Raw genomic sequence first — 19,388 nt, 5'->3', positions numbered from 1 at the left:
GAATAAATAGGAATAGGTGGCAAGAGATTGCTGATACCGGATGATACACAGGCCAACATGTGAATAACAGAGTACTGGCACTTATTTTTTTCCACTTAAAGCACTGAGAAACTTCAAGTTATACCATCTGTAGTAATCATACAAAGAGGCTAGAACGTGTCTGTGTTGATGATACGCTTTGTTATTACAGTACCTACCTGTGTGACATTTTGCTGCAAACTCTCCTGAGACTTGTATTTTTGGTATCGGTTGTGTGAGCACTGTTGACCACACAACGTGCCCTCATCGGCACACATCCATTCAGCTGAGGAATGTCTCTCACAATCGACCTTATCAGGTGTTTTGGTCTGTTTTGTCTGACGGGCATCCGAAGAGGGCTTGGCGTTACGACTGATAGGTTTTTTGGAATACACACCTCTCTCTCCTCTTCGCTCACACATCCCCCCTCTCATCCTTCCCTCTGGCGCTCTCACTTCCTTTTCCCCCATATCCCTCGTTTGTTCCCATTTTTCAGAACTTCACCCAGTGTTAAAGCAAATCCTCTCCCCTCTCTTAAGGTTAATTGAAGGAGTAATACTCAAAGTACCTCCTTAGTCTTTTTATGCATCGCCCCTTAAGAGTTCAGGTATGGCATTAAAGCATTCTGATGACACTTTGATTGGAACAAGGCCTTTTTTCTTTCAAAAACACCCCATAGTCAAGCCCTCCTCCATGCAGGAAGAGCGTTGTTACCTTGTTCCCAGGCCTACCTCCTGCAGCACCCACACCCCTGACCCGTAACATCCAATTGATTTATCCCTGATTGTTAGGAGGCCTCTGGAGCTGCATCTCGATTGGCTCCATATGAGAACAGTGCCGAGAGGTCATCTATAACAGTCATTTTCAGTGGCTCATTATTCTAAGGCCAAACAACCCAAAGACCCAATTTCCTACCGCACTGTTCATAAAAGTGACAGATGGCCAAAACCTGGAAAAGCTTTCCTATAATCGTTAGTCCACTGAAGTGCTACATACAATGCTCTTTATTATAGTGGAGGTTGGACTCTGCTCCCTCTCTCTCTCTCTCTCTCACCCACTCCTTCCACCTTCTCTATCCTGTTCATTTTTTCCAAGGTGAAGAATGTGAAGGAGGAGAACGCAGTGTGTTTAATAGCTTTAGGCCATATTCCACCCAGTTCAGCTTTCCTCCTCTTCATATGGCCCACAATGTGGATCCAGCACACAAATATTTGCCAGGTAGTTTGTCTCTCTCTAAAGGCTAACTCTACCTTAACGTGGGACAGCACTTAAAGTCACACGGGCAGACAGAGGCCAAGACAAGTCCTCCTTTCATCCCACAGACCTGCCACTCTCTGGTATTCAGGGTCATCTAGTCACTTGAGCAAGTCTGCACCCCTCCACGGGCTGCCAGTGAGGGTCTTTTCTTGCTGGGGAAGTGCCTGTGTGATAAATGTGTGGCTTGGAACAACAGCTGAGACTAAGACTTGGCTCAGCCTTCCCACTGCCTGTTGCAGACACAAGTGTGGTTTCCTCATATCTTGGCTCTTTGTCATGAATGACCTCTTTCATTTTTCCCCACCTCCAATAATAACCAAAGTCCTCTACTCAGCATTTAAGAAAAAAAAATCCTTCCATTTTTCTCTGAGGACTTTTTTTTCCGCATATTTGTTTCCACTCCTGTCGTCTTGGCACAGTGAAATGCTAGGTCATTGCAGTAACTGTATCCACTGCGTGGTGGCTTGTAGGACTGTGTGGGGTGGTGGGTGGGCAAATTCAAAGATGTTCAAAACATACATTCTTTTGCCAGCGAGGTTTTTCATTCACCAAAAAACTATTTCTTACTCCCACTTACTGGGTTTGTTTCCTTTCATGCCTTTTCCTCCTGCAGAGACAGCTTGCCTACTGAGCTCAAAAATGTCATAAAACTGTGATATGATACATGTTACAAATATTTGTCTGCCAGTGGCTCGTGCAATTTCCGAATCTTTTATTTCCAATAAATCATCCATCCAAGTCCACTCTGCTCTTCCAGATTTCACCTTCAGTCAGTTCAATCAGCGTGGTGTCACTCCAACCACCAATTCATCTTATAAAAATAGGGGGCCTAACCCCCATCTCCCTCAACCATCTTTCATCCTGGTTTTGTGGCACTCCCATATGTGCCTCTAATCTCTCCCTTGTGTCTCTGAAATGTCAGCGCGGAGGAGCGAGCATGTACTTGCTCGCTATGGATTTCCCATGGAATGCGCCATTTTCAGTTTACCCTGTTGCCTGTTTTGATAGGCAGTGATTATGGAGTATTTATTTTCCTACTGGGTGTGGGAACCCAACCTGTTGGTACACTACCATTGTGTGGCGGGTTTTGTCGTTTGTTCTGAAGCTGTGACTCACGGATTGACGCACAAAAACACACTTTGTCAATTAGATTAGATAAGATTAGATTGGATCTGTAATCAACATTTAGGCCCACGCCAAAAGCTTCCTTAAGGTGTTTTGTTGACAATGGAAGGATAAAAAATTAACTAGACCATCATAAAGTAAAAAAAACTGTCTCTAACTGGAGAGGGATGAGCGTCAAACTGGATGCCGAACATAACACTTAAACTGTGGTGCATTTGCCACAAAAGAAAATTGTTGAGTTTTGTTTTCTCACAGTTTATCTTGAGTTTCAGGATGCTAACATGCCAAATTTTTAAATGCAAGTCCTATTTGCATGTTTGCCATGCACACATGCATACGTGAAGGAGTTGGGGGTGTGCATGCCTTTTCCTGTTTGTTTGTGTTTGAGAGAAGAGAGCTCTAGCAAGTCACAGAGGTTAAGCCCCAACTATCTGACTCATTGGTGAATGGTGGAGGTCTGGGATGGGGGCCTATAGTGGAGGAGGGGTCAAAAAGACGGAGAGGGTGAATGATGGAGGGAGGGAGAGAGGGAGGCCCATGCAAGACAATTCCCCTGACGTTGGGCCATTCACAGACACAGGAAATGCTTGACCTCACACCCTGAGAAATGTCCACAGCGGCCCACTTGTGTTAAAGGTGTAATTGAGCATAATTAGGAGCTGGCAGAGAGAGAGAAATGTAGACGGATTTGCGTGCCCCACATGCCTCCCTTCCTCATGCCTGCCTCCGTCTGGCAGCCTGCGCCACACCGGAGCCAAGCTCTCACTGCACAGATTTACAGCAAATACCATCTCTAAACAAGCAAGGGGAACTTCACAACAACAAGGATCCTTTCAGCTCAGCTGCTTATTTTCAGGCTATAGCAGGAAAGGTCTTACTCAGACTTTTTCTGAAATCTTTGCTCTCTGCGTTGTGTAATCGAGAGGGTCAACTGCACCCGTCTTAATTTGTTTGCCACGCTCTAAACAGGGAATGAAATCGTCCATGAGAAGGCTTTGACACGGACACGGGAAACATGTTTGGGAAAAATAAGTCTAAACCATCACCGCAGATATTAGCTCTGCGTTCTGACCCTTCACCTTGACATCGGCTTCAATTCCTCCTTTGTCCCGGCCTACAGTTCATAGGAGGAGCAACCTCAGGTGGTGTGGCAGGATTTCCGCAGCGATTCGCTGCACATCATCCCTCTTGGTCCCCATTTCCTGTTGTTCATGTCCTTCTTGTTTGTGTTTTTGTTTTGCTTCATTCTCTTCTTTACTTTACTTTATGCTTAATCTTATTCTCCTGTGTAGAACATGGATGTAAAAACACCAACGTCTGACGTGAACTCACCAAACAGCCAGCTGCTTCCTCTCAGAGCTGAGACAGGAATGCACTTTCGTTTGGGCCCTTCATTCATAAGAAATAAACCATCGACCCGCATGCAGGGCTTTTAGTGAGAGTAAGGGCTGCGAGCCATTGATGTGATAGGGGGGTTGGGTTCTGGAGGGTTGGTGGGCGGGTGGGTGGGATAAGGCTTGAGAAAAGGAGCATAATGTATGGAGCGTGGTGCAGACCTCTCTGCAGAAACCCTAATGAGAAAAGTCAGAACTGATCAAACGTGTTTTGGCTTTTTAGTGGCACACTCGCCAAGGGCTAAAGTCGGTTTTGTCTTGTCAAAGGTAAAATGACTGTGGGCATGTGGAAAAAGGAAGAAATGAGGCAATGCCAGAATTGGAAATAGAAGGAGATTTAAGACAGAGGAGAGCTGGTGATTTGGGAGTATCACTGAAGGAAGAGAAAAACCAAGAAGAATCGAGTGAAGGAGGGGGAAGACCTGGAAATGTAAGAGAGCTGGCGGGGTGCAGGAATGGGAGTTCAGGGAGAGGGTTAGCAGAGAAGTCAGTGATCACTCAGGAGGTCTGGAACTCTGACCTTCGACCCCGTGGCGGAGCGGATGCCACCATGGTGAAAATGTGAGAGGCGAGGTATGTGAGCCCCCCGAGCCCTGGCGGAAACCATTCCCCCCATGATGAATGGGATGTTAGCATTGACACAAATTGGCCCATAATAATGACACAAGGCCGCTAAGCACACAGAGACAGAGTGACAGAGTGGGAATTACAGAGTGAAAGAGCAGGCAGACAGAAAGAGAAGGAAAAGAAGAAGAGAAGGAGAGAGAGAGAGACGGAGACGAGATGAAAAAGTCTTGAAGGAAAGAATTACCTTACCCAGTGGGACCGACAGAGAGGGGGGAGAGGTAGATTTATGGCTGAGGGTATCTTTGGTGTTTTCTCTCCACTCTCCTGAACGATGGGATTGCAGAAAGGCCTGGAGTTCAGAGGGCCCCCGACACACACACACACAAACTGAGAGGCTGATAGAGACACACACACACTCAGTCCGTGGGATTGCTAGCTTTGATTATTTCTTGCTGCATGCATCTTCTGTTGCATCCTCCTTTCTCTCCCCTCCTCCCCAATCCAACTCCGACAAAGTGTTTACATCACTTCCAAGCGCCACATACGTCCCCGCTAAAAATAGCCGCTGACTTCCCAGGCCGAATCAGAAGAAAAACTGCGGAATCCCTTTTTATAGCTTCGGCATGACACAGCGTGTTGATGCATGCTTCTTCTTTTTTTCTCTTCCCTCTACCAAAACAAGGCATCCCTCTGTCTTTTAGGAAACACATGTATTAGATTAGGCATGTTGGGAGGCAAGGGTCACACTCCTGTCAGTAATTGAAATGTGATTATGTATGAGCTAACATGATTACAGGGGTGAGGGGCTGGAGGAGGGGGTGGGTGATTGAAAGGTGAATGCCAGCCTGTGATGTGCGGCTGCTCCCTTGTTCCACAGTAGACATTCCTGAGGTAATGGAACATGAATGAGTTCGGCTCCTTAATGCCGATGGGGATTGACCAAAAGTTGAGTTGATGTGTATTCCTCCCGGTTCTTCCCAGTTCCCAAGGTATCAATCAAACACTGAGGAATTACATTACTTAGCTTGGTCCCTAGAAATACAGGTCTTTACCATAGACTGTATAAGAAGTGGACATAGTCACCGTGATGTCACCCATTGGTTTGTGGATTGCCGTTTTGAAGCCTTGAGTTCGTCATTTTGGCCATTGCCATCTTGTTTTTTTTTTGTAACCAGAAGTGACACGATAATAAAACACACTGTGAAAAGGGTTAAAGCTCTAAGATGAAAACGCAGACAACTCCCAGACTGGACAACACTGTGGTAGCGACTGTCAATCACAAGGTAGCCACGCCCTAAAGCATACCCTGCTTTATGGTCTATTTGACTCTAAATGGGACCGTTATTTACTAAATGAACATCATGCTGTATTGAAGAAGACTTGAAACTAGCGATTGAGACCATAAACTCATGTTTACGATGTTTACTGAGGTAATAAATCAAGTGAGAAGTAGGGTCATTTCCTCATAGACTTATATACAATCAGACTTCTTTTTGCAACCAGAGTACAAAGAATGCAAGTTTAAGGCACTTCCGCATCGGCTTCACTTTTCAGACCGAGAGGTTGCCCACTGGTCTACATCAGTCCCAGCAACTGGCGACCCACACCCAACCTGGTACCTGAGTTTCCAGCCATTCAGTCCAGGTCTAATTGGCAGGCTAGGGTCCTGTTGTATTGCTGCAGGTCTCGTCTGTCTGATATCTGAAGGGACCTGTTGTCAGCTCTGTGGCGTCATAATCATCGTAGCAGAAAAAATGTGTTTCTTGACACGAGATGGAGAGTGACGGGTAATGCTACTCTTTTTGCTTCTGCTCGTGTTGGTATTTGGGTCCTTTGACTGCATTTTGTGATCCAACAAGTCCTCCACATTAAACAATAACATTTTGTTTGTAATGGTTTATGTTAAGGCAACATCATCTCAGTGCCTTCCAAGAATGTCACAAATCGCTGTTTGGAATGTTAAGCTGTTTGTGGTCTGACACTGCTGTGGTTAAAGTATGGCAAGGTTTACGCACAAAGTGGCTTGGTTAATTTCAGGGAACAGTTGGGGTGGTTATGGTTAAAAGAAAATTTGGCTGTTGATAGAAAGCGGGAAGCAGACAACGATCTCCCTCATCATAGTCTTATGTTTTGTTGATCCCTCACCCCTTCCTACGCAGAGTTTGGAGTGGAGATGCAGCTTGCTATACAATTAGCAAACATATGTTAACAGGTAAAACAAAAGAAATTAAATTATAATTGGTTCAGTGCTTGAATTTCCACTAAAATCTTGATTAATTACCACATATCACATGTTGTGCAATGTAATCTGTATAGAGCAATATCTTTGACTCCTAGAGGTGCTGTAGAGCCATTCTTTGTATTAGCGAGTCTCCTGCCCTACCATCATGCATGTGCATGTCGTTAGCACATGATACTTATTTCTAAATGTGTAAATGGCAGTAGTGCATCGAAAATAAAAAGACTGCATATAAAAGAGGAGAAGAAGAAGACCGCATGTGACTTGAACAGTGCAGATTCCAAAACATGCAAAAAGTGGCTTTGCAAACACGTTATGAGGCATGCATTCAACATGTTTGTTGGCCCTGACGGATGCAAACAATGCATTTTGGGCGGGAAGAAAATCAATGCAAACAAAGCCACGTTTGTTTACAATGAAAAATCAGCACCATACCTTTAACTTCAGTCACAGAGCAACCTGCTCTCACGGGAAGGCGTATAACTAGCTCGACATTACACAGACATTTTGTGTGTCATGAGGTCATTTGTACGCCACGCAACAAAACTACGGTAACGCCCGCAGTTAGGTTGAGCTTAAAATAAGTACATAAACTAAGTAAAATACGTACGGAAACAACGTAACATAAGTACGGAAAACACATCATTAATAATATGTGACAAACGTCAGTAACGTAAACAGTGTGTTTTCGTCCCATCCACCTTCCCACCCGCCTGCCATAACCAGTCTTTCTCACTTTTTATTCTAAGTAAGTGATTCTCAAAGTGGGGTCCAGGGACCCCCAGGGGTCTCTGGCACTCTACCAGGGGGTCCGTGAAAAGTTTTCAAATTCATTCATTTAAATTAACATGATGTGGTTTTTTATATATATATTTTTTTACAAGAGGCTTCATAGTCCAATGAATAATATTTTAATTTTTAAATGTACGTTATAATAGTTCTTAGATTTCGTTCTAATCTAACAAATGTATAACTCTTAGAATCTGCAAATATATTTAATACATAGTCTTAATATCTTTCTAATACATTTCTCTTGTGTTGTTCTTTCACATAACTAAGACTATAGAAGTGTAAAAAATAGGCTTTGTCAAATTATTCCAGGGACATACATGAGGGGGTCCCCGGTATATTCTCTATCTCGTAAGGGGTTCTTTGCTGAAGAAAGATTGAGAAACTCTGTTCTACGTCACTAGCTTTGAGTGTATAACATATTTACACGGATGCATTTACATTGCAGTCAGTACAGACTACATGGTGTACAAATGACACACAAAAAAGCAAGAAGGGCGTTCTTTGCACGCTTTTCATGCGAACGGGATTCACAGAGAAAGCTGGGGGGAAAAGAAAAATACACATTTGACACGAAGTAGACAGTGGGCCTATCAAATCAATAAGGACTAATTACTGGTGAAAGCACGTCTGTGTTTCTCTTAGTTGAAGGGAGGAGAGTGAGGTCTGGGGATATCCAGACGCTCATAGATCACTAAGCAGAGATGAAAAAGACTTCACCTTATTGACGGGGTTGTCTGAAACACAGCAGATCTTGACTGAATCTAACTCAATTATCAGGAATACAAAAAATAAAAGTTGTTTTTAAATTGTTGAATTGTTTAGTGAGAGGTGTTAGTTTTGCCAAACAAACATCTTGCTTAGGAAGCTTCATTTCACCCAACCAGTGTGTTATTGTGCTCTCATTGCTTATCATTGTTAAACATGCTCCATAGTGCAGTAACATCCTTGTACACACAGAGGACTGGGGCTGGACACAAAGTGGTGTAAAACCTGAACTATAGTCATGAATTGTTTGTCACAGTGTTTGTGTGACAGACAGGGAGTCTGTGCCTTTCGCATAACAGACGTGTTTATGTGTTTGCAGCAGTAAAACACGATTTGACTATATGCCTTACAGATCTGCAGCATAAGCGTTTTGCACCTGATTAACCTGATGGCACACTCCCCATCAGCTCTCCGGTTACATTGCTCTAGATGTGGCACAAAGTGCACCTTTGTTCACATCCGGCGGCACTGTCAGAATCAGTACCTGCAGCAGACACTTGTAGCAGGTTTCTCTAATTGGGTGTGAACGATTGTCACACTTCCAAACCCAGAGAGAGCACGTCTGCAGAGGCACGGCAGATATTCTGACGATAAAAATAAACTCTTCACAAGCTGGCACACAGCAAACAGGTGCAACCGACAAACACAGGAACTGTTCGATTCTGAGTTACCCGGGTTGAAACGGGTTCACCTCCTCCAGCTGTCATCAGTCGTTTGATTAGACAATGTCGAGTTCTAGTAATTCTCCTATGGTGTGTCATTTGCAGGGGTGGAATCCCCTCAGTGGTAAAGGGGGTAAGATAAAATGTTTAAGTGGCTTTTAATAGTTAAAAAAAGTGGTGTGACAATTTATTTGTTTACTGATGACTATTTATCAGTGTGGTTTTCCTTCTTCCTCTCTTAACTTCACTTTAACCAAAACATTTCCTCCTGAATGACTCCAAACTGCAATGAAGATGTGCACTGAATTTGACTCACAGTTACTCATCAAATGCATTCTTCTCCATTTTAGATGTGGGGATTTCCTTTTATAAATCGAATTGAACTATTTTTTCCCCCCACTAAATAAAAACAAATGCTTTTTTTCTTTTGTGAACAGATTGTCAAATAGTGCCAAAAAAGTAATTCTGGTATTTGTCTGTCACGTCAAAAACCGTGTGATTAGCTTTATTTGGATGGCATCTGATATAAACCTATAAAGACGGTGACTGAACTGCAGGGAAGCAAGCGGGGGTGTTTGGGTCCTCTGCCAACACAAGATGTATCTTTCCATTGTTGAGTCTGAGATAGATAGAGGCAACAACCACACCGACCTCCCCTCTGCCATCATTCACATGAATGTATTCAGACCTGCGATGGCCTTTATTTCCCAAATAAACCCAAACAGTGTCACAGGGCAGGAATTCTTTTAATACAGTCAAATTCATTGTTTGTTGTTTATATTTGGCTTACTGGTTGGTGTGTGTGTGTCCAACCATTGACTCCTGGTTTTGTGTGGAAGATAATAGAGCTGCATCGATTATTTATTTGATAATAGATAATCAGATTGAGTAATTAAAAAAAAAAAAAAAAAGTCAAAATTCTCTAATTCCAGTTTCTTAAAATAAATAAAGAAATAAATTGTAAATATTCTCTGGTTTCTTTACTATTTTAATACAGTAAACTGAATACCTTTGAGAAACACCGATCAACATTTTTCACATGACATTTTTTTGACCAAACAACTAATCGATTAATCGAGAAAATAATCGACACATTAATCAACAACATCATTAGTTGTAGCCCTAGAGGATGACAATGTGTTGTAATTCCAAATAAACAAATAAATCAACAAATAAATACAAAAATAATCTGATCCTTAAATTGCGCCAAAATTGTGTTATTCTCAATCAGATAAGTCGCATTTACCAATGTATACGAATAAGTGTGTTAAACACAAGCCACAGCCTTACCATATTACATAGAAACTTTTCAGCAAATGTTTGTATTAAATATATTGCCTTTCTATGCATTTATTATGCTTGATGATTTTATTTAGTTATTTATATGGCTGCACGATTTTGAAAAAACATCTAATTGCGATTATTTTGACTGATATTGCAGTTGCGATATGATTTGCGATATTAGAGGGAATGATCATTTTTACATCATTATTCTCATTTTCGTTGAAAAACATATTAAAATGATTATGGTGAGAGTTTTGCAGAGATCTGTACCAAACAAAGATGTTTTCTTAATTCTGTAGAATATGATGTGTAGGCCAGGTCATCTCTGCAGCACCACAATATTTCATTTAAAATGCTATTTTGACACACATTTCGTCTTCAACAAATATTGCCATTTCCTCCTCATCCTGCGATTTGAAAATTGAAGTAGGTCATATTGCGATTTCGATAAAATTTCGATTAGTTGTGCAGCCCTAGTTATTTAGTATATAGATTTTTGTATTTTGGCCACTATCCCTTGATGCTGCCCTGACACTGATTCTTCCAGTATATTGATTTGTTCTGTCACTTTTTTCTGGACTGCCTGTATTCAGCTCAACTTGAATTGAGGTGTTTAATTGTTTCTATTGATCCATTGAACATTTACATCACTGATCACTTGTCAGATAGTCTGAGGCCACACTGATGGTGATGTCATTAAAGCCATTCACTTTTCTTCTTTTATTATTTCTATATCATCTATATTTATTGATAGACGGATATGCAGAACTAATAAAACTGTCCTGTAACTGAGCATAAATAAAATGAAATTAAGAGCTAATAAAAGAAATTAAATAAAAGTGATGGTTGCAAGATTGTGTTATTAGATTTTTATAGTCAAATAGGTTGCAGCCAGCTGTGGATTATACTGTTGATTAATATAAGACACATCTGATACAGGGAATTTCTATTGAGAATGATATAAGTTAAACAACAACAGAAACATTTGTTTTTAACCGAAATAAAAAAACGATTTCTGCTGCAACATTTAAACTTTTACGGAATCCAAATTTTGCTCTCTGGTGAAAGAGATTATAATGGACGATATTTTAGTGAAAAGCAGTAAATAAAGTAAAATGTAAGAGTCATTCTTACACAGCAAGGCTCAGGTTTGTGAAGTGAAACGTATTCAAAGCGTCTATTTACTGTAGATGATTTACCATCACATTTTGGCCCGCATGCCTTCACCAGGGTATCAAAGCACTGCTCTCTGGCCAAGGCAAGCAGGTCAACAAACATCTAAATTTCATCTAAATAAACTAATTTAAATGCATTCACATCACAGAGCCCCGCCTTGTTTGTTTGCAGAATGTTTTTTGTTTTTATATATTTATTTTTTTAATAAAAGCTATTGCAATTTCCATGAACTCTAAAGAATTTCATTTTCGATTTGAGCTTCCTCAACAAGCTGACCAACTCATAAATGTTGCTTAATGACAATGACTCATTGGAAATTCATTGACAACATACCAGAATCATTCTAAGCATTGTCATCTCATTTCTCCACAATATCTTGTCAACATCATACAGCCCTACAGCTGCTCCTCCTAGAACCCCCCAAAAGGGCCTCTGAGTGCGAAATCTGACTTCATCCAGTGAGTGGTACCCCACCTACCAGTTGTCCAGCGTTATCATAGGATGTACATTAGATATAGATACTCTGACCCCTACCACTGACTGGAGACTGGAGATTACTGGAGGTGGGCCTCTTTCCTGCTCCCATTTATCTTTCTTTCTTTCTTTCACCTCCCTCTACACCTCCCACCATCTCCCCTCCTCCTCCTCCTCCTCCTCCTCCTCCTCCTCCTCCTCCTCCCTCTGTAATGTCTCAGCTGTTCCCTGCAGGCAGGGCTCTCTGACTGAGTGCCTGCTCTGTTATGGGTTCATTGGGCTGGTATGTGGCAGGAATCTTTGGATCAAGGTAATTTCACACTGTTCAACTTTTTCCCAGGCTGTTAAGCTTCCTTTTACCTTCGTGCCACTCGGAGAGCGAGATAGGGAGCGACACATGTAGCCGTTAAACACACACAGTGGCTCAGCGGCTGACGCCACCGGCGGAGCCGAGGAGGGAAAGACTTGAAAGATACGGCCTATAAATTACAGTCCGACACCTCAGTTTCCCAAAAGGATCAGATTATTGCGGGCTGATCCAGAGTGGTGGGGAGGATGGTGCGCACATTCATGTGTGGTGCTGTAATGAAGCTCGCACGTCTGCCAGGGGAGCCACTGTGGTGGCCCCCCCCCCCCTCATTTGTCTCTACCACTGATCACTAAGAAGATCACATAGTGTGTGGGTGGGTGTTTTCTTTGCTGGTCTATTTGAATGTGTCATTTTTTGATGCAGGTGTTTCTGCATCTTCTCTCTGATGCGCGTGTGATTTTTTTATTAACACAACTGAAATTTTTCATTTCCTTTGGTGGAAGTGTGAGTTCTCTGGGCTTGCCTAAGCACAAATGTGAAGACATTTTAAAAATCGGTCAAACCGTGGCTGAAAAGTGAGTTTTTCTTATCATACTATATCTAGTCTTTGGACAGACTGTTTTTGCAATAGACTCCATTGTATTTTAGGAAAAAAACAGTCGTCTCATGTGCCCAAAGACTAGATATAATATGATACAAAAATCTCTGTGTCTCAGAAACTACAAGGAGCACAATCAAGCATTTATTAAAGATAAGCATACATATACAGTGTAAAAACACAATATTTCATGTGGAAAACATTTAATAAACACATTGTTCACATTTTTTTAAATTTTTTAAAAATCCTGAAGTTGACTATTAATAAAAATGTGATCTAATCATTTCAAAGTTGTACTGTTAGATACTTGCTCAAAGTATGTCTGTACCAAATTTCAAGACTTTTGACCAATCAGAACAAATGTTGTGGCATTTTTTTCCTTATCATACTAAATATAGTTTTGGGGCACAAATGGGTTAAGCTGGGAGCACTCTGTGTTTATTATTAGTGACAGCAGATCGGTGAGCACCTGATGCAGTTGCAACAGGAGGGAAACCCTCTATAATTGTGGAAGTAATCTTGTTGTCTCCTCTGTACGCTTTAACATCCTATGTGCCATCTGTTACCATCTGCAGGAGAGATAAGGAAACAAGGGCAACAGTAGCACTACTTACTGCATGCATGTGTGCATGTGTACGCTCAGGTGTTCACTATATTTGGTTTTATTTTTAGTGACTTGAGTTATTTTGGGAACTATATAGTTAACTTCAATGTTTGCGTTACCTCTCTGCGTGTTTGACACGCTCAGTGTAAATAGGCAGCTTTTCTTTTGTTCGTTATTGGGAGCGGTATGTGAATCATAGATTAAACATGATTTGTATGAATGACCTGACTTGTAGGGTTATTCTGCAGCTCAATCACTCTGCATGCCGTTCACTCTGTGTGCAGTCATATTTCTCATATCATCCAGCATCCCTGTGCATAGTTGTAATAACATTTTTTAATAAATTATGTGTGGCAAGATTAGCCGATTTTCTGATTCCAATGCCAGTGAGCGTTTTTGATAAGCCCAGCCGTGAGATTTCTTTGACCTCAAGTTCAGTGTGTTTTAGTCTGAGCTTGTTGTGATTCCAGGTGGAAGTCCTCAGGATGTTGATCCTCCCAAACCACCAAGAGACACAATTTTCAAACAATCCGAAGGGGGGGGTTTTTTTCTGCAAAAATGTAGTTATTGTCTTGACGTCCACAAGCTCTCCCTAGAAGTCCTTGCATTCTGCACCAAGGACTCCACTGGATTAACAATGCCTTTGTTGTTGGTGTGCGTAGTGAAAGAAGGGAGAGCAATAGGCTGGAACTGTGGTGTGGTATCAGCAAGCAGCTGTTGCATGAGTGACAAAGTCAAGGGCTAGTGATATGAACATGGGAAAATCCTGGAGGAGCTGGAGGGGAAGAGACAGCAGCAGCAGCTGAGCCACTCTGCGCCGCTCTGTGTGGAGCGAGGCAGCCTTCACTGTTGCTGCTATGTGGAGGAGAAAAAAAAAAAGTGTGAGAAAGCAGTTTATCCTCTGTTAGGGCAAGGAAATATTGACATTATTTAGCAGCCGGTGCTCCAAGCCCACCTCTCTATCTGGCTCATTTGGCCCCCAGATTTTGATGACCGCATTAAAGGTTGTTGGTGGAGTTCAAAAGGCAGGGTCAAGCATGTGAATGAGGGGAGGGATGGAAGCAGGGATGGAGGCAGGGATGAAGGAATGGGGTGGAGGGGTAGAAGAAAGGTAAATGAATACCAGACGGTTTGTTTCTTGTGTTAACTGAAGGTTTGGCCAGAGCTACCAGACCTTATTGTTCCGGTGACGCGCCTTCCGCAACACGCACTCTGTACCTTTTATTAGTACAGTCACAGAACACTGAGTCACCTGATGTTTTTGAATAAAATCGACAAACTAAGGTATTGTTTGAACATTTCTTTTTCTTTTAAAAGTTAAGACAAGTTATGATGATAAGACCTTTTTGTTAGGGAAATTTTCTGACAATTTCTTTCTTTCTTTCTTTCTTTGAATTCATGGAACCGTGTGTTATGACTGGTCATGTGGCCATCTTGCTTGTTGTTGTTGTTGTTGTTGTTGTCCAGTGTCTTGTAAGCCCGTATGAGTTGGGCACCAAATTGGGCAGGACACTCAAATAAACAAGTCAATCAATATCCCACACAAACTTGTATCATAGTATGTATGTTTGAATGTATAAATGTGTACTGTTTTCACTATATTTTATTTACTTATGTAATGTTTCTTGTCTGTGATTTAAGAGATGCACTGAGGCAAATTCCTATCAACTGTGTTGACATGGCAATAAAGAACTGAATTGAATCTATTTTTGTTATAAAAATAACAGATTGCACAGAGAAGGATACAGCTATGACCAGAGAGCTACTGCTTTGTGTTTACAGCTGTTTTAGGTAAATTCAAAACTTCAACTTCATTTCTTACTAATTCCTTATTGTCCAGTGGCATGACCTTTTCGCTCTTGGATCTTTCAAGAAAGTGCAGCACATATAATGAGTGTCTGGTCGCAAAAATTTAGGAGATGACATGACCATGAACTGGGGATGTTCTGCAGAACTGCAATGCCATCAATTTTGGCATGCAAAACCTCTGACGGTGTGTCAAGCATAAACAAGACGTTACTGGTCTTCTGTCAATTTAATGCTATAGCTAAATTAATGTGGATTAATAGAGGTATACCACACACATATTCATAATATCTCCGCTGCCATTGAAGACAGTTTGATGCCCGTGAACAGCATTGCACCGCCATGCATCGGATGCATTTTGACCAGAGGCTCTGAAAGGTATCTACCTGAGTTAGATGTCTTGTTTCTGCAAACTGAGAGAGCTTTCATCTCTCCCTCTGCATCCTGCAGTCAACATCTTGTCCCAAAAGATGTCAACAATTAAGACTTTGTTCTTTACATTTTTTTTTTTTTTTTACTCCCCCTTGTTAGTTTTCCAGCTAATGAGATAAGGGCACCTCTCAAAGAATTCGGGAGGACATGTTTGCATAAAGAATTTCTAAAGGAGTCTGAGGGAAGTCTGCAGGGCGAGCGCTCAGTGCCAGAGCTGCATTGTTGTAACATCAGTCATGGAGGGAGAATCAGAGAGATCCCACAGGTGGTTAGTGGAGATGTCAGTCAGGGACAAGCTTCACACCACTGCTGGAAACACTCCCATCACACAATTTGCACCCAACAGTGCAGGAGGTAAAAACTATAAAGATTCTTTCATGTTGATGTGGAGGAAGTGCCATTTATCACATCAGCTGATTGTTGGGCAGATATTTGTCTCAATTTTTTTACGTCTACGTCTGTTAATTTGGGACAAATAAACTTGTTTCCATCCTGGATGTGGTGATGAAACATCCGCCATTGATTGATCTTATTGGTGCCCGTATAAACAGCATTACTACCAGACATTTTTGAATGTCTTAAGTTCAGATTCTGATACGGTGAAAACACAAGTTTTGAATTGTTTTGTGTTTAACGACTCAAACACTTTGTATTTCATGGATCAGTGAGATGCAGCCGAAGGCAATGAAGCATTCGAACACACAACGCGCCAAAATGTTTTTACATTTTTGCCGATAAACCGTTTGTGATGTTTCAAACTGTTCAGTTGGAGAAAAGTTTTTTCCAGTAAAGTTTTGCATGAAGTCTGGTGTTTTTTAGTTTTATCGTGGATGAGTACATTTTCTCTGTATTGTTGTTGTTTGGCACACACATCTGGAGTTACTCAACCACAGAAAAATATGGCAAAAATGGGGAAATGTTGCTGCTGTTGGGTGTCGCTCTCTGAGATGTCTCCTTGTTCGCCTGTGACCTGATGGGAGGTGACCTGAGAGGTTCAGTCAGCAGACGAATACCAAAAAATGTTACTTGAAGCAGAAAGAGAGGAGGCAGCTGGGTGTTTTTGTGAGGGCCGTGGTACACCTCACCTGCTGCTGGGTTATTGAATTATCTGTTTTCTTGTTAAACTGTTACAGTGTGAACACCTCTGTTGTGTACACATGAAGACATATTTTTAAAGTCAAAATTTAAACTATTAATACACTTAATTCGTTTTTCCTCCTCTGATTTCAACCTCCGTAAACATTACTCCTATTCTATTTTTTTTTATTCAATAGCTATACATTAAACATGCATATAATCTAAACAAAACCAAAATCAAGCAGATTTGTTATCCTGAAAATGAAGAAATGAGCACATCTGAATTTTAAGCATGAAATGTTTCATTTTATTCATGTTGTTTTCTCACAAATAATTGAATCTCTGAATTAATTTCAGTAAATAAGGCAGGTCTTCAACCGTTCAACAATGATCTATTATAGCTGGAGTGTTAATACCTTTACCAAAAACCTTCCCAAAATTATCCTTAAGATGTGACATGATAAAAATTTGGTATATATATAAATAAACAGTTTAAACATGGATATGTGAAGAATTAATACAGAATTCAAACTAAATAGAAACAGGTGGAATTTCACATAAATCCACCAAAGTTTCTTTGTTACATAAGATTTATTTCATATTTATGTTTCTTTGAATGCTTAAAAGAAACAAGATAAATAGTTAGATCATGTCAGATTATAATATCATTCTAGTAATCTTTTTTATTTTATTTTATTTTATTTTATGAAGAGATGTATTTCCTGCATGGCAGCTGCTGACCTGCTCATGCAGGTGTGTTGTTTTTAGATTGTGTTTGAGGTATTGTCTTTTTACATACTTAAAGAGATCCTATCTATTTAAACTAGTTTAGCAACATTTTTGGAAAGCTTTGTTTTATAAATGAATAATCTTGACAATCTATTCTTGCTCATTTTAGTTTCACTTTTAGGTTGTTGGACATGTAGCTTAAAACCTGAGAATCTGTCCTACATGATGATTGTTGTTTTAATATATAGATTTTATCATATAGTGTTTGTGTAAGTATATTAAAATAAAAATGCACTATTTGTGCTTTATTTTTGCTATACATATAAGATCAAATTAATGTTTCACATTGTTTGGGAAGTATAGTGAAAAATTCATAGAAAATAGACCTTTTCATACTTGCTTTAAAAGGCAGAGCTGTTTGTTGTGTCACTCTGTCATTTCACAACTGTTTCTGCTTCGATAGGAGCTTAAAGAATTCCCCTCCGACACTTCTCTTGTAACATGTGGGACATTTTTTTCATTTTTATGATTCCCATTTCGATGTCGGTAAAATCAAAATAAATACATCAAAAATAAATAAAAACACCCAGTGCCACTGTGACACCCCGGGGTGCTGCTCTGCTCGTCACTGATCTCTGAATTAAAGTGAGAAAGGTGCGCGCTGATGATGAGTCACCGGTCCGATCCTCACTGCAAAAAGTAATCAACCCTCATTCTTTTATTCTCTTATTTTTAATGAAAACAAAGCGGAAAAATCCGCAAGCAGTGGTTCATTTTTTTTTAATCATTTTTAATGAAATAATTTCGGAGATTTTCTGCAATCATCTGTCACTAAAACAAAGCACCAAGGCAGGATCCGACACTGGTTTCCAGGAAATAGCAGCATTTGATGAAGCTGCAGAGAAGTGGGCTTGACCACCCACCAACCTAAACCCCCCAGCCCCTCTGCTCTGATTCATTTGATTACACTTCTTCTTATGAAAGAAAATGTTAAAACTCGGACCCGTCTACAATAATTGGATCCGACTTGATATTTCTTGCAGTGTGCAGCGCAGGAATCTCCCCAAACTTCTCAAACTTCAGTGTTTTAGTGACTGTTCCAGAATTCACTCCAATGTTCTGTGTCAGAACGTGTTAACGTTCTAACCTGTCTGGGGTGTGTTCCGATTCTATTCGGATCTGGTAATTGAATGCTTCCGGGGACTGAATGCTGCTGTGATGTGTGATGTGTGATCTGTCTCTCAGAGGAGCCGCTGGCGTCACTGTTCCGCTGCAGGAGCTGCACTAATAAAACCTCTTGACAAGTGTGTTAATATGACTTCACAAGTTATGTTATTGAAATGTTTGATAAAAGGGGAGCAAACCTTGCTTGATATTGTTTCAGAAAAGTTCCTTGATGATATTGTCAGCCTCATTTTAAGATGTCACTTGATGAAAAAACATCTTAAAACTGTGGCTTTTTCTATTTCTATTTTGATATCTATATATTATTCTATTAAACATGCACTATCTGCAACCATCTTGGACTCGAACCACTGGCGCACTTTACACTTACTGTACTCTATAAATCCTATATACCACTTTATAGACTGCACATATGTACATATTACATGTATTTATTGCACATACTGCATTTATTGATTGACGGACTGTACACACTATGTTCACCCATTCACCCTGTATCTTTTATATCTCTATTTATTGTTTTTATCATTTTTGTATACCTTTACCTCTCCTGTGTTTCACTCTGTTTGCTGATGTTTGCTGATGATGTTGCTGCTTTGACACCTGAATTTCCCTACGGGGATTAATAAAGGTTCATCTTATCTTATCTTATCTTATTTGAACAAGCTGGCATTTAACTCATCTCGACTCTTTTTAGAACATTTGTAAAGGAAGAAAGATGTCATGATTGAGTATGTGTATATGGACATTTTGAAGTGCATGCTGTTGTGTTTTTTTCTATTTTATTTGTTTTACTTTAAAATACTCATTGTTGCTTGTAACAAGGCAAAAAGTGTCCATCAGCCTGAGGTGAAATGCTGCATGGAGATGATGGTTCTCCAAGGTGCGTAATTG

Source organism: Sebastes umbrosus, chromosome 4 (assembly GCF_015220745.1).
Source record: "Sebastes umbrosus isolate fSebUmb1 chromosome 4, fSebUmb1.pri, whole genome shotgun sequence".
Taxonomy (NCBI): Eukaryota; Metazoa; Chordata; class Actinopteri; order Perciformes; family Sebastidae; genus Sebastes; species Sebastes umbrosus.
This window is presented reverse-complemented; position numbering follows the sequence as displayed.